The sequence below is a fragment of the Nerophis ophidion genome, linkage group LG10 (assembly GCF_033978795.1).
Source record: "Nerophis ophidion isolate RoL-2023_Sa linkage group LG10, RoL_Noph_v1.0, whole genome shotgun sequence".
NCBI classification, from domain to species: domain Eukaryota; kingdom Metazoa; phylum Chordata; class Actinopteri; order Syngnathiformes; family Syngnathidae; genus Nerophis; species Nerophis ophidion.
The window spans coordinates 71,980,162-71,987,897 of record NC_084620.1 but is presented as its reverse complement, the minus strand read 5'-3'; the positions used below and the strand labels follow the sequence as shown (position 1 = coordinate 71,987,897).

Genomic DNA, 7,736 nt, shown 5'->3' with positions numbered 1-7,736 from the left:
TCGTGATATGGCTCAATTGCTTCAGTTTCTTCTTCAATTTCGTTTTCGCTATCTGCCTCCACACTCCAACCATCCGTTTCAATACATGCGTAATCTGTTGATTTGCTAAAGCCGCTGAAATCCGAGTCTGAATCCGAGCTAATGTCGCTATACCTTTCTGTTCTATCCGCCATGTTTGTTTGTATTGGTGTCACAGGAAAATGGACGGCTGGATATACCGATAGCGAAAATCAGGCACTTTAAAGTCTTTTTTCGGGATATTCCATGATGGGTAAAATTTTGAAAAAAAACTTCGCAAAATAAAATAAGCCCCTGGGAACTGATTTTTATTCGTTTTAACCCTTCTGAAATAGTGATAATGTTCCCCTTTAATGACTCCTCCTTAGTGGAAATTTAATTAGTATGGTCAGACCTGGAACCAAATAATACTGATAAACAAGGGATTAATGTATCGCCATTTTTATGAATTTGTTGTAAAACAAAGCAAATATTGGGGTATATAGAATTATTAAATATTATATTTAAATAAATGCGTTCATTTAATACATTTTTACATTAACAAAAATCCTATCCAAAATAAATTAAGCAATATAATAAGACATACAAATTGTATGTTCCTTAATTTTTTTTTGTATTTTAATTCATATTTTTAAGAAAATCAAAATAAATGGACTTTCGTCTGGCGTTTTTAAAAGATATATTCATTAAAAACATCATATTCAGCTACTCGCTCGGTCCCTTATTTGTCAAAAATGTTAGCACATTTTACATATTCTTTGGTTTCAATTTTGTATTTTTAAGCATAAAATGGTTAAATAAACTTAAATGGACGAAATTTAAGTTACAGGTAGTGGTCTTTTCAGCATGACCCAGAGATAAAGAGACCACAGCCGCAAGGCAGAACATGCCTAAAATAGTATTTTAATGAACAAAAATAAGGCGAGTGCAGCTTGGAAGTGCACAAGACACAACATTTCTTTAGAAAAGTCAAACATAGTAGAGTAGCAAATGTACAAAGAACAATGATCCAACACTGACAGACTGACAGGCAGGGCAGGTAGGAGCCTGATTGGCAACCAGGAACAGGTGTGTCCTTTGGCCAATCAGGGACAGGTGAGGGAGGCAGCACTCAGTGGCAGACAAGGGGAGTGAAACTACAAAATAAGAGCACCAGACAGCAACTTAAACAGCACACACTCGGGGAAAACAGTCATCAGAGTCTGGATTAAAAACTTAATCGCTGTTTTTGCAGGTTAGTTGTGTTAAAGAAGTGTGTGTGTGTGTGTGTGTGTGTGTGTGTGTGTGTGTGTGTGTGTGTGTGTGTGTGTGTGTGTGTGTGTGTGTGTGTGTGTGTGTGTGTGTGTGTGTGTGTGTGTGTGTGTGTGTGTGTGTGTTAATTACTGTACATTCCATGCATTACAGTACAGAAGTAGTATTATTTTGCTTCTATTTTTCTTCATCTAAAACAGAGGTGTCCAAAGTGCGGCTGGCAGGTCAATTTTTAACGGCTCCACAACACATTTTAAAAGTACTATGGAAACAAATTAAAAACCTAAAAAGTGGTATAAAAGAGCAAACAGGTGAAATGTAACAAGAACATGTTGCAATGTTTACTGTAATAACACAAAGCTGCCATGCAGGCTGTTTATTTCTTTAAAAAAAAAAATAGTGAATCAAAATCAATTATGAATTATTGACCACTTCAAGGCTCCAATGAAGTCACATCGAATATTCCACTTTGAGATATTCTTTGGGGAAAATGTTGCATATTTTGTGTTTGCCATATAAAAAAACTGGGCTGTTTTTTTGTTTTTGTTTTCAAAGAAGGGCCTAAAACAAACAAAAAACGTAAACTACCAAAAAAAACTTATAATTGACAAATAGATCTGAAGTTGATCTTGAGACCATTGTGTTAAAAGTAAACAGTAAAAATATATATATTATTTATTTTTGAACATTTTAATGAGTAGGACCTCCATAGTGTTTTGTTTTGAAGTGTCATTGCACAAAAAATAACAGTGAATTAAAATCATTTGTTATATGAGTTGTTGACTTTTTACGGCTCCAATTATTATATAATCTCAAATATTCTACTTAAACATTTTATTGGGTGAAAACATTGCATACTTTGTTTTTTTTCCATTAAAAAAAACATGTTTTTCTTTGACAAAAAGAGAATACGACTTCACTCTTTAAAAAGGACATATTGACAGATAGACCTAATGTTGATCTAGATCAGGGGTGTCAAGCTCAAATACAGAGTGGGCCAACATTCTAAACTGAACAAAGCCGAGGGCCAAAGTTGAACAACTTAACCTTTTAATTGGGACCCAAACAAGTTCTGCATTGAATATTGAACAAGCAAGGTTTATATAACTTTATAGTGACATGCAATATCCAGTTTTGTTGGTAGCGGGGGTGTATATTGTAGCGTCCTAGTGCTGCAAGGGGTTCTGGGTATTTGTTCTTTTGTGTTGATGTTGTGTTACAGTGCTGATGTTCTCCCGAAATGTGTTTGTTATTCTTGTTTGGTGTGGGTTCACAGTGTGGTGCATATTTGTAACAGAGTTAAAGTTGTTTATACGGCCACCCTCAGTGTGACCTGTATGGCTGTTGACCAAGTATGCCTTGCGTTCACTTGTGTGTGTGTGTGTGTGTAGAATCCGCATATATTACGTGACTGGGCCAGCACGCTGATTGTATGGCGGAAAAGCGGACGCTAAAAGCAGTACCTTTAAGGCACGCCGCCGATATTGTTGTCAGAGTGGAAATCGGGAGAAATTCAAGAGAATGGTTGCCCCGGTAGATTTTCGGGGGGGGCACTGAAATTCATGAGTCTCTGTATAATACCGGCGGGCCGGCTCTAAAGGTAATTTAATATTGTCTCAAGGGCCAAAATAAATTACATGGCGGGCCAGAGTTTGACACCCATGATCTAGAGATTTAAAACTTGAATAATAGTAAAAATAACAATGACACATTTTTAACATTTTATTTTTACCAAAACCCTTTGGGGTCCTCGGGATCAAGCCTGAGTGAAGAACTAAATGTATATTTTTTATTCATATATTGTATTGTTTTTTCAAATAAATGGCCCCAGCTTGCTTTGATTTTTCAGTGTATGGCCCTCAGTGGAAAAAGTTTGGACACCCCTGATCTAAAACAAATATCAAGGTGACTATAGGGGTGTTACTTTATTTCATGTTATTTTAGGCTTTCAATATTGGTCAAAGTTGTTTATGCTCTAACTATAATTACTGTAAATACATAAATAAGAATTACTACCTTGTGTATGTTTGCTTATTGGGGTCTGGAACAATATACAAGCGATAGACGAGGGACAACTGTACACGTACAATTATTTTTATTTTTGATGTATTATATATATTCTTTACGGGTTTTTACAGAAATACTATCGGAAAAAATAAATAAAAATATAACAAAAAATAATAATAATAATAAAAAATATATATACACATTTTTAAAAAAAGAGAAAATATTAGTAATAACATTAATAATAAAAAGGATAAAAGGAATCAGAGACATATTTCAACATAAAACCACAGACAGACTGCACATGGACAATATGCCTTCATCCTGCCAATTATTTTATATATATATAAATAAAATTATGAGGTTTTACAGACATGAATTTGACGAAAAATATATCTTATTGTCTTGCTGAAATAAGCAGGGGCGTCCATGATAACGTTGCTTGGATGACAACATAAGTTGCTCCAAAACCTGTATGTACCTTTCAGCATTAATGGTGCCTTCACAGATGTGTAAGTTACCCATGCCTTGGGCACTAATACACCCCCATACCATCACAGATTCTAGCTTTTCCACTTTGCGCCTATAACAATCCGGATGGTTCTTTTCCTCTTTGTTCCGGAGGACACCACGTCCACAGATTCCAAATATAATTTGAAATGGGGACTCGTCAAACCACAGAACACTTTTCCACTTTGCATCAGTCCATCTTAGATGAGCTCGGGCCCAGCGAAGCCGGCGGTGTTTCTGGGTGTTGTTGATAAATGGGTTTTGCTTTGCATAGTAGAGTTTTAACTTGCATTTATAGATGTAGCGACCAACTGTAGTTACTGACAGTTGTTTTATGAAGTGTTCCTGAGCCCATGTGGTGATATCCTTTACACACTGATGTCGGTTTTTGATGCAGTACCGCCTGAGGGCTCAAAGGTCCATAATATCATCGCTTACGTGCAGTGATTTCTCCAGATTCTCTGAACCTTTTGATGATTTTACGGACCGTAGATGGTAAAATCCCTAAATTCCTTGCAATAGCTCGTTGAGAAATGTTGTTCTAAAACTGTTCAACAATTTTCTTACAAAGTGGTGACCCTCACCCCATCCTTGTTTGTGAATTACTTAGCATTTCATGGAAGCTGTTTTTATAGCCAATCATGGCACCCACCTGTTCCCAATTAGCCTGCACACCTGTGGGATGTTCCAAATAAGTGTTTGATGAGCATTCCTCAACTTTATCAGTATTTATTGCCACCTTTCCCAACTTCTTTGTCATGTGTTGCTGGCATCAAATTTTAAAGTTAATGATTTGTCAAAAAAAAAATGTTTATGAGTTTGAACATCAAATATGTTGTCTTTGTAGCATATTCAACTGAATATGGCTTGAAAAGGATTTGCAAATCATTATATTCTGTTTATATTTACATCTAACACAATTTCCCAACTCAAATGGAAACGAGGTTTGTGTGTATGTATATATATATATATATATATGTATGTATGTATGTATGTATGTGTGTGTGTGTGTGTATATATGTGTATATATATATATATATATGTACATATATATGTATGTATGTATATATACATATGTATGTGTGTATGTATATATATATATATACATGGCCGACACATCCTTTCACTATCATATATATGATACTAAAAAGAGAATGTATTAGTAATAACTTTATTCATGAATAACACAACAGGGTCCCTTGCGAAGGGCAGAGATGGGCATCGCCACCACCCGCCGACTGGTGCTGAAGAAATGTACGGGACCGACCTTCAAGTTGTACAGGTACGACCATATGATCTCACTGAAACACTAGTAACACAATAAGAAGATAAGGGATTTTCCAGAATTATCCTAGTAAATGTGTCTAATAACATCTGAATCGCTCCCACTGTAGTCTTTTTTTTTTTCTAGTCCTTCACTCTCACTTTCCTCATCCACGAATCTTTCAACCTCGCTCAAATTAATGGGGAAATTGTCGCTTTCTCAGTCCGAATCGCTCTAGCTGCTGGTGGCCATGATTGTAAACAATGTTCAGATGTGAGGAGCTCCACAACCCTGATGTCATGCACACATCGTCTGCTACTTCCTGTACAGTCAAGGCTTTTTTATTAGCGACCAAAAGTTGTAAACTTTATATGGCCGGTTTAGTTTACTAAATTACAATTTAAAATTTCCCGCTGAGTTTCTTGTTGAAAACGTCACAGAATGATGACGCGTGTTTGTGACATTATTGGTTGAAGCGGACATATTATCCCAGCACCACTTGTGGCTAAAAGTCGTCTCTTTTCATCGCATAATTACACAGTATATTGGACGTCTGTGTTGCTGAATCTTTTGCAATTTGTTCAATTAATAATGGAGACGTCAAAGAAGAATGCTGTTGGTGGAAAGCGGTGGATTGCAGCTGCCTTTAGCAACCAAAACACAGCCGGTGTTTTTTTGTTTGTTGTGAAGCTTTAACACAGAGCAGTCAAGCGAACATGTTTCTCTACGTCAACCAGCAAGTTTTTTGGATGGGAAAATTGTGATACTAAGTCGGCTCTTACCGGAGACTCGAGTGGATTACGCGACCTCATCCTGCAGCTCATAGAGACAGTTTTGATCTTGGCTCCTCCGCTTCTCTCAGACACTGGCGTTCACCGACTTTCAGGTATGACTTTATAATCTCACTAAAATACTATTAACACAATAATCAGATAAGGGATTTTCCAGAATTATCCTGGTAAATGTGTTCAATTACATCTGAAACGCTCACACTGCCACCGGCTGGAGCGGACGCCTTTTCGTTTCGTTTTTTTTTTTTTTTCATTCACAAATCTTTCATCCTCGCTCAAATGAATGGGGAAATCATCGCTTTTTCGGTCCGAATCGCTCTCGCTGCTGGTGGCCATGATTGTAAACAATGTTCAGATGTGAGGAGCTCCACAACCCGTGACATCACGCGCACATCGTCTGCTACTTCCGGTACAGGCAAGGCTTTTTATTAGCGACCAAAAGTTGCCAACTTTATCGTCGATGTTCTTTACTAAATCCTTTCAGCAAAAATATGGCAATGTGGTGAAATGATGAAGTATGACACATAGAATGGAGCTGCTATCCCCGTTTAAATAAGAACATCTCATTTCAGTAGGCCTTTAAAACGCCAGTGACTTCCTTCCCTGCTAAGCTAACAAGATGCTAGCACTTAGAGTTGGTTGTAAGACAGACAGGTGTTGAACTCCCACAAACGAGGCAGTGCGTCCATTTCATCTATAATGAAGAACAATTATGTCAGCGCACGAGTCGTCCTTTTTTCTCGCCAACACCCTTGCTCGTCTCGCCGTTTATTGATTAAAGAGTGCCGACTTACTTTTTAACGCTCTCTTCCCCAATTCTGACCCGGCGATGCGTGGCGGCAGCTCCTCGGACCCTCGCCCCCGGGGCTGCCAAATTACCCGCTAAATAGTCCGACGGCAACGGCGACGCTAATTGAGATGATCATTATTATAATTGTGGTGCCTGAGAAGCGCGTCTTAAATAATTTGCATTGCTCTCAAGTTGATTTTTGGACGCACAGTGCAAAAAATAATTGCATAGCTCCGAGGCACGGCCGCTCTGATTCGGTGGCGAGGAAGGAGATTCTCCTGCCCCCTCAAACCCTCCCCACTGTCGGCCCCCATCACCCCCCAGCTCATGTCATTGTTGGCAAAGCGTAAAGTTTTTTTACAGGTCGCTCGGTCAGCAAACTTTCTTTTTGGCATCCTGTGAAAAAGTTTCAATATGATCATACAAGAATACATAGTTTAGTGATGCAAGATGATTATATAAGTATTTACCCGATTGTAGCTGAGATAGGCACCAGCGCCCCCCGCGACCTCAAAGGGAATAAGCGGTAGAAAATGGATGGCCGGATGAACAAAGCATTCAAAGTACTAATATCACACAACACTGTACTAACATTGCAGACATGTCTGTAATACTCTCCACAAACATGGCCGACATATCTACGACTGACTGCACAAACATGGCCGACATATCTACGACTGACTGCACAAACATGGCCGACATAACTACTACTTACTGCACAAACATGGCCGACATATCTACGACTTACTGCACAAACATGGCCGACATATCTACGACTTACTGCACAAACATGGCCGACATATCTACTACTTACTGCACAAACATGGCCGACATATCTACTACTTACTGCACAAACATGGCCGACATATCTACGACTTACTGCACAAACATGGCCGACATATCTACGACTTACTGCACAAACATGGCCGACATATCTACGACTTACTGCACAAACATGGCCGGCATATCTACGACTTTCTGCACAAACATGGCCGACATATCTACGACTTACTGCACAAACATGGCCGACATATCTACGACTTTCTGCACAAACATGGCCGACATATCTACGACTTTCTGCACAAACATGGCCGACATATCTACGACT

The 7,736-nt window shown here is 38.4% G+C and overlaps 1 long non-coding RNA gene across 1 annotated transcript in view; it reads left to right on the top strand.

Annotated features, from left to right (window-relative positions):
- The first annotated feature begins 1,120 nt into the window (after positions 1–1,120).
- LOC133559951 (uncharacterized) overlaps positions 1,121–7,736 on the top strand; it is a 32,888-nt gene continuing 26,272 nt past the window's right edge. Inside the window, exons 1-2 of the long non-coding RNA XR_009808356.1 lie at positions 1,121–1,252; positions 4,977–5,065. This is a non-coding gene — a long non-coding RNA (uncharacterized LOC133559951). The remainder of the gene's footprint in view (positions 1,253–4,976; positions 5,066–7,736) is intronic.